Source organism: Pteropus alecto, unplaced genomic scaffold (genome assembly GCF_000325575.1).
Source record: "Pteropus alecto unplaced genomic scaffold, ASM32557v1 scaffold71, whole genome shotgun sequence".
NCBI classification, from domain to species: domain Eukaryota; kingdom Metazoa; phylum Chordata; class Mammalia; order Chiroptera; family Pteropodidae; genus Pteropus; species Pteropus alecto.
In genome coordinates this window covers 11,331,733-11,339,572 of record NW_006433024.1, presented here as the reverse complement: position 1 = coordinate 11,339,572, position 7,840 = coordinate 11,331,733, and positions in this window count along the sequence as shown.

The window sequence follows — 7,840 nt, the reverse complement described above, 5'->3', positions numbered from 1 at the left end:
CCGATTTCAAGGTAGAAGTAATAGCTGGTGGAAGTCTATCTCCTGCTCAATTTTTTTCATTTTTTTAAAGAAGACTATAATCCCTACAATGTGAGGTCCAAAGGTAAATACAAATACAGCTCTAGGAGGGCTTATTCTCAGTGAACAACACATCGTGTTCAGTGCATATTTATAGAAGGGGGCAATGGGCATTCTTCACATGTCCTTGTGACTTGTTCTTTCAATTATTCCTATTTCTTTAAGGGGAAATGTTGCTTATTAATGAAGGATTAAACTGGTAAGTGAGCTAGATCAAACACTTCTAGGGCAGGACATAACATTCACTCTCAGATTGAATAAGGGATTAACATTTTAATCAAGAGTCTTGTCATTTGTTTCGCAAATGATTTTAGAGCCTTTTGGTCCCACCCAGCTCTCTTTAATGAGAGGTACCTCAAAATAATTTAGTTCCCAGAGTGTCCCAAATGACCAGAAAGGCAAAGTTATAACCTTAGAGTTTCATCTTATATTTCTATTTGCTCAAACATTTCCTTTTTGATGAAGAAAACTGCTGTGTCTCAGCAATTCTAGTCAAGGTGGTCGGATATGAGACTAGTAACACGGACAGCACTTCTCAAGAAGTAATTTGAATTCTCCCGCCACGGTGCTTTAAAACAGGACTACAAGAGAAAGAGAATTTGGTTTTCATTTCATTGATCTGTAGTCTATAACACTGAGTTATTACATCTTGGATGATAATCACTGAAATAGGTATTCTTTTGTGGTCATAAATAGTATTTATCTCTTTTTCACAGTTCTAATAGTATACTTTTATTGTTTGAAAGTATATTTTATGAAAATTAAATAAACCTGACTTAAAAAAATAGATATACTTTTCCTCCATTTAATACCTCCTTGTTGAAAATTCTACAATTTTTTCGTTATTGGACTTTTAGAAGCCAGAGAATGAGCAAGCCAATTCTTATTATTAAATGCTGTATTGATCTCCTCTATGATTGTTCTTGAAACTTTCTGATTTAGAAGTAGTTCAAGGTTATAAAGATAAAAATCAATGTATTCATGTCATTAGACTGGCACCTAGCATAGGTCAGTTGTAATTGTAGTAATTAGAGCAATCTTATTTTTTAGGAACCCATGCACTATGATAAGGACCTTTAAATGCAGTACATTATCGCCAATTATTATAATAACCCTTGAAAGTATTATTATACCCATTTTACAGATGATGAAAATGAAATTCAGAGGTTAAATGATCAAAGTGAAAATTTACCAAGATCACTCAGTAAGCCCTGTGCTCTTTTTCACATTAACTCGATTTTATCTCACCAATTTAATACTAGTTGCTCTATGAGTATAAAGAGAGTTTTCCTCTTAAAGCATCTGTGGCTCCCGAGATAAGCATTAGAAACTTAGGGCTCTAACAGAATTTTTAATATGTTCACAAAGAAGCATCTTTGACTTTACTGACTTAATATTTCCCAAAATTTCTTTGGAGACCATTTAATGATGATGCATTGAGTTTCTATTTATTATTGAACTGTGTGATTAAATTTTATCCTTTTAAATATAGAATTATGTTATTTTACTTATTTTACTAAGTTCTTTTTACTTTTTTACTTGATAGTTTTTATTGCAATAAGGGCCACATCTTTGCAAATGAAACCAAGAATTTTTTTTTTTTTTTTTTGAAATATAGTACAGCTGCACCTTAGGTTTGAAAGTTAATGAGTAAAGTGGAAATCTCCAACAGTCAAAATTACCTTAAAAAATCCTTTACATCATGAAGAAAGTACCATATTATATATGTGACTTATTACCTTAACCTAGTTTCTTTCATCCTTTTAATAGTGTTTCTGTATGGCCCTCAATCTTTTTTCCTTTCTCGAGGCTATCAATCAAGCCATCATAAACAGTTTATCTTCTACTTGAACAATGTGTTTTAAAATCACTTACAAACTTTTCCATTGGTTTCTCAAATGTTTGTTGTTGGTTTCAGGTTTAATTGCATCTATCACTTTTAATATAAGTAAGGAAAAGGGGTATTGCCCTGGTGTACAACCCCTTTAAGTTAACTTTAAATGATTCAATGCCACTGTGATTAAAACTCACTAGCTAGCTAAGATTCACTTTCCTCCTGCATGGTTAAACTTTCCAGTTAATAAATTTTCTTTCCCATACTCTAATATAAAAAGATTGTGTGTGTGTGTGTGTGTGTGTGTGTGTGTGTGTGTGTGTGTGTGTAAAATCTTATGTTCATTTAGGCTTGTATTATTTTATAAAAACTGGGTGAAAAGCAAAATATCCTGTCCCAGGGAAATAGAATATAGTAGTGTAATAAATACTTCCTTAAAGCAGGCAGCTGTGTTGGTGTCAAATGTAAGGTTGCCTAGCTGAATTAGTGATGACCATCTGTAAGTTTATCAGTTTGATGCAAATGATCTAAAAGACACCATGAAAAGGATACAACTGGCAAGAGAATGGAGTAGGGCACTGAACGTTCTGCCTAACATTGGGTGGTCTATCTTTACCTTTCAAATGATATTGCTGCAAACCTAGGATGGTAAGTGGATGTCACTAGGGGTTGAATGAATGACTCTTGGCCTCCCAGCAATATTAAAGCAGGTGGGTTCTAGGAGTAAAATAAAATGTTTGCCTCACCGCCTCCTCCTCCTCCTCAGGGGAGAATTGAGCCAGGGAAGAATGAATGTCATGTTAGCTTGTGTATTATGGATATAATTGGTCATGGTGGTTAATGGAATAGGACTGAGAAAGTCTTAAATCTCTGTTTGGGACAATTGGGAGGGGGAGTTATAAATAAACATATCAGCAACATATTACATGGCAAAGAGAGGGACTGGGAAGAATAAGATTACAAAAGAGAGAGGGAGGAAGGAGGAGAGAGAGAAGAAGAGGGGAAGGAGGGAGGAGGGAGCGAGGGAGGCAGGAAAGAAGGAAGGAAAGAAGGAAGAAAAAGGAGAGAAGGGGAGGAAGGAAGAGAGGAAGAGAAAGAAAGCTTATTGGATATCTCTTTACTGAGTATCTTTAATTTTTATGAGTCATCCCATTAGCAAACTATGACTTGCTTTATTCATTAATCGTATTTAATAATAATAACGGCATAAAATCTATGTCAATTTCTTAACAATCTTGTGATTGCAATGTTATCACTATCTACCAAACAATATAAGCTTCTGGTGAACCAAGGCCATGTCCTATCAATTTTCATAGCTCTGTGCCCACATGGAGTAGACAATCAGAAATGCTTTTTATAATTTATTTATTTATTTTAATTAGTTTAAAGTATACAGTACATTGGTTTGACATTTCAGAAATGTTTTCTGAATAAACCCCTGCATTACAAATGAAAACATAGGTTCGGAAAGATTAACTTGCCAGAGTTAACACTGAGAAGTGTTGAAGGTGGGAATTTGTCCTAAGCGCTTGTCTCTAAATTCTGTGGCTTCTGCTGATAAGCAAACATTGCTCAGCAAGTCGGATCTACACATTTGATTAGTAAAATTTTAAATTGTTCAAGATATTGTACATAGGGACATTTTCAAGTTGATTTATCTGTTTTCATTCCTTATATAAATTTTAGGTATATTCTCTCTGACATTTCACTAAAAGTAAAATATATTTAATAAAACGCATTTTAGCAATATGTATAAAGATGATTAACACTGGAATGTTAGAATATTACAATATTATCAAAGAAGCAATTATTTTCTTATCTCTTTCTACAATTCTTAAAAATGAACTTATGCACATTTCTGCCTTTTCACTTTGTTCTAGTAGTTCTTCACTGATATGGAAATCTCGATAACCTCTGTCTCATGTAACTTAGAAATGTGTTGATTCTGTTTTAAATTCAAACCTCTAAGGGCTTTGCAGCTAAGTGAGTTTCCAATGGCACTTTTAAAGCCATTCATTTTACAGGAAGTCAGGTATAATTCTGCCCTTTAAATTCCCTTGTTTTCAGCAATTAGTGCAGTTAATTTAATTGCATGGCATCTCTAAGTAGTGATCTTATCACACAATGGAATGAATTAACTCATTTTGATCTAATTTATCAATGTCATATCAGCAATCCATGTGTGCTTTTTATGGAAATTCTCTGAAAAAGATGTCTTTCCTCCATTTCCCTTAGTTTCAGAGCCTATTGTAATTTTCTCCTCTATATCTTTTAATTCAGAAAGCAAAACTAAACTCTTATTTCAAGTTGCTGATTTCCTTTCCCAGCCTCAAATGGCATTGTTACAACCTTGCTGTTTTGTGAAAGCTGGCATTGTGAAGGAAGGATATTACTTTGCCCCAGGGAACTTCATAAGAATTATCATTTAGGATTTACAATGATTCTGACTCACCAAGCTCACAAAAAAGTGTGATTTTAACCCAGTCCTTAACTACTTCTAGCTGTTAATCTCCAATCATTCAGTACCATTCACATATTCTTCAGGCATGTTTCTTAGTTACTTAAGAAGCAAATCACCACCTACGATTCCAATATGAAATAAAAACATTACCGTAAACCAAATTCACATGATATTAAAGCATCTATTATCACTTGTAATCTTTCTTAATGCTTTCGCACCCTGAGACTGAGAGGTTTCCCTACTAGTTTCCTTTTCTTCTATTCCTCCTGCTTATCCATTCTCAATTAGGGAAGATTTTTTTTTTTTTTTGTGGGTGCGGGCAGTGGGGGGCGGTGGTGTGGAGAAGAAGCAAAATATTTATTTGTGATCACAGTGTCAGTACCCTCTCTCTAATTCAAAGTGAACCAGAACAGCTGAGGAGACCTCACTGATTCTTAATACTTATGTTTATACTGCCATAGCTTCTCCTGAAGGGCCACTATGAGCTACCAAATTTTGGAATTTAGCCTTACCACATCGCATACCACATCGCATTTCTTTTGACTATATACCTAAGATTAATTAAGGAGATTTTAATCATTGGTTTATTACTTTTGTTCCCTTTTTGCCTTTTTCTTGTTTCTCTTCCTTTTTATTCTTTAAACACATATCTTTTGTTTTATATTCTTACTCTTCTCTCATGACTTTTACTTTCTCTCCTAACACCTATATTCTCAACATGTGAGCACTTTTAATATTTTTACATTGAGCTTGAGCAGAATCCCTTAAACTTCCTTCTATTTTTTGGCTATTTCCTAAGGATTTTTAAATTCCTAATTTCAGCTACTTTTCTTTTATATTCAGCACTTCTTCAGTACTCAGGTATTGGTATGTACGTCGTGATAAACTGTTGTTAGAGTCTGCCCAGTTCCCCTCATTCATTGGAACTATTTCCACTCAACTGCGAAGTTCTGGAATGGTTGTCAGTCGCAACATCCTGCCTGCCCTCTGGCTGCAGGCATAAGCACACGGCTCAGGCCTGGCCAATCATGGCATATCAGTCCCCTGCCCACAGGGATGGTTTCAAGTATGGAGTTCCTGACTCAAAGAGAGCTGTCAGGGCCCTTCCACTCTCTGCCATGCAGAGAACATCTGTCTCTGGTTGGAGAGAATGGAACCGACACACACAGAGAAGCAGAAAAAGCAACTGTAGAAATAGAGAAAGCAGCTAATAGAGAACTAACTACTAAGCAAGTGAGTTTCAGTACCTGGATCCGGCAATGCCTTTTGAGTCAGAAGGGATGAATAAATACGTTTTCTTTTTTTGACTTAAGTTATTTTGAGATGGGTTCTTTCATAAGTCTTAACTGATAGCAGTGCCTGACTAGTAGTAGATGCTATGCATTGCATGAAATAAAAGGCTAACTCATATTAATGTCGATGACACCACAGTCTTTTAGGTACATTCCTTCATACATAATTGGTAAATAGATAAATGATGTTGGCATAGTGGTATAACTGGAAGTTGTGTTGGTTCATATCCAATTTTTCTCAGCACATCGTGTTGGATAATCAGGGTATGCTTTCACAACTGAGAAAACTTTGGAAAATATGAAAACTGGGGTGGGGGGGTAGCTAAAAATCTGCAGAAGTTTATTCTGTATTGCAAATAAAAAAGCTGACTTAGTAGTTTCCCAAGCCCTCAGTGTTTTCAATCTGTTAAACTATCTGGGGCAAGTGTAGATAAAGACACCAAGAAAACACTTCCCTTATATAAAACAATGTATTAATGAAGAAGGTTTCAGACAGTCAGATTTCTAAATTGGATCAAAATAGAGTCTCTAAGACCTACATCTTAAAGAAGGAACTACAACGCCACGGAATTATAAGAAAGTAAATGATTAACAGTGATGCTGAGTGCAAACACTGTAAGAGAGCTAACTACACTAGCATTTTTACTAGTAATATTATTTTTATTGGTGTTCCGGTTACAAAGTCTCATAAATTTTTGAGTCTGTCTTAGCCTTCCTTGTCGATCCCATATGCCTTATTGTTTTTAGCACAGCATGGATTCTTTAGGAACATATATATGATATTATAGTATTATAACATATATTTATAATATATTTAATATATATATACATACCCACACTCATTCTGAAAAGGATTGAAGACCATGTAAAATTTACATAATAAGATAATTTGAGGGAAATAGGGAGGGAAAGGAAGAAATAGAAATAGAAATGCAGGCATTACGGTTGAAGGTAAATGCAAGGCTAAGACAATATGAATGTTCTACATTCCTGTGTTGGTGGACATACTATTCAGATTTTTCTTAAAATCAGGAGGCAATTCCATAACGAACTAGTTAATTAATTTTACTATTCATCTCATTCCACCCTGTTGGCTATGTTAGTTTTGACTGAAAAATAAGAGTATAAACTTGGTAGAATATAAATATTTTTACCCATTTGTTTAATGGTGAATGTGATAGACTTTTACATCAATAAAAACTGGGTTTTGTATATTTTTAATTTTTGGATATTCAGAATCCTGGCTTATAAATAGGTGCTCAATAAATATTTGCCAGAAGAATGTATTTTTTTTTTAAAAAAAAAAAACAATTTATATCCTCAGGTTCTGAATTATTTCTTAGTTTATTTCCATGTTTATTTTTTGAGTAGACTTTTCAACTTAAATTCATATTTGCAATGAACATATACATTTAACATGATAGAAAAATTCAAAATGTACAAAGGAGTATGTCCTTAGAGTAATTCTTCCCACTCTGTTCTCCTGGTCACCTACTTCCTCTTTTTGGAGGCAACCACTGTTAACTGATGTCTTGTGCATCCCTCTGCATACAGTCTATGCAAATATAAGAATATGTTTATATATATTTGCATTGGATGGAGGAATGCATCAGCCAGATCCCTTTTCATGGGAAGACTTGGAGTGCTGTCAACAGCCTTAAACTGTCAATCCCATTCAGACACTGTCTCAGCTGCAGGGTGGCTCACTCAAGGCCATGCCCTTCCCAGTGACTGAGTAAGCAGGAATATAAAGGCATGGCCATTCTAGCCTGATGCTGGACATGTCTGGTGGGCCAATTTAATTCCAGAATTCTTTCTCCCTGGGGTCAGCTGAGGCCATTGGGCCTGCACTACAGCTTGACATCTCACTTTGTTCAATCCTGCTTCTGCTGCTCCCTTCCACAGACAGGGTTGCCAATAGTTCTGGTTTTCCAAGGGCTGAGGGAGTTCCTAGGATGCTGGATTTTCAGCACTAAAACCAAAAATATCCCAGGAAAACCAAGATGAATCAGTCACCTTACCCACATGTGTCGATCTCAAAGATGCCACCTAATAAACATCCTATACACTAAACTTGGTCTCAGAGTCTGCTTCCTGAGATACTCAGCCTGTGACAGTAACAAGAGTGGTCTGAAAAAGTAGGTATTAGAGTTTGAAAGCTGAATCCCTTACCAC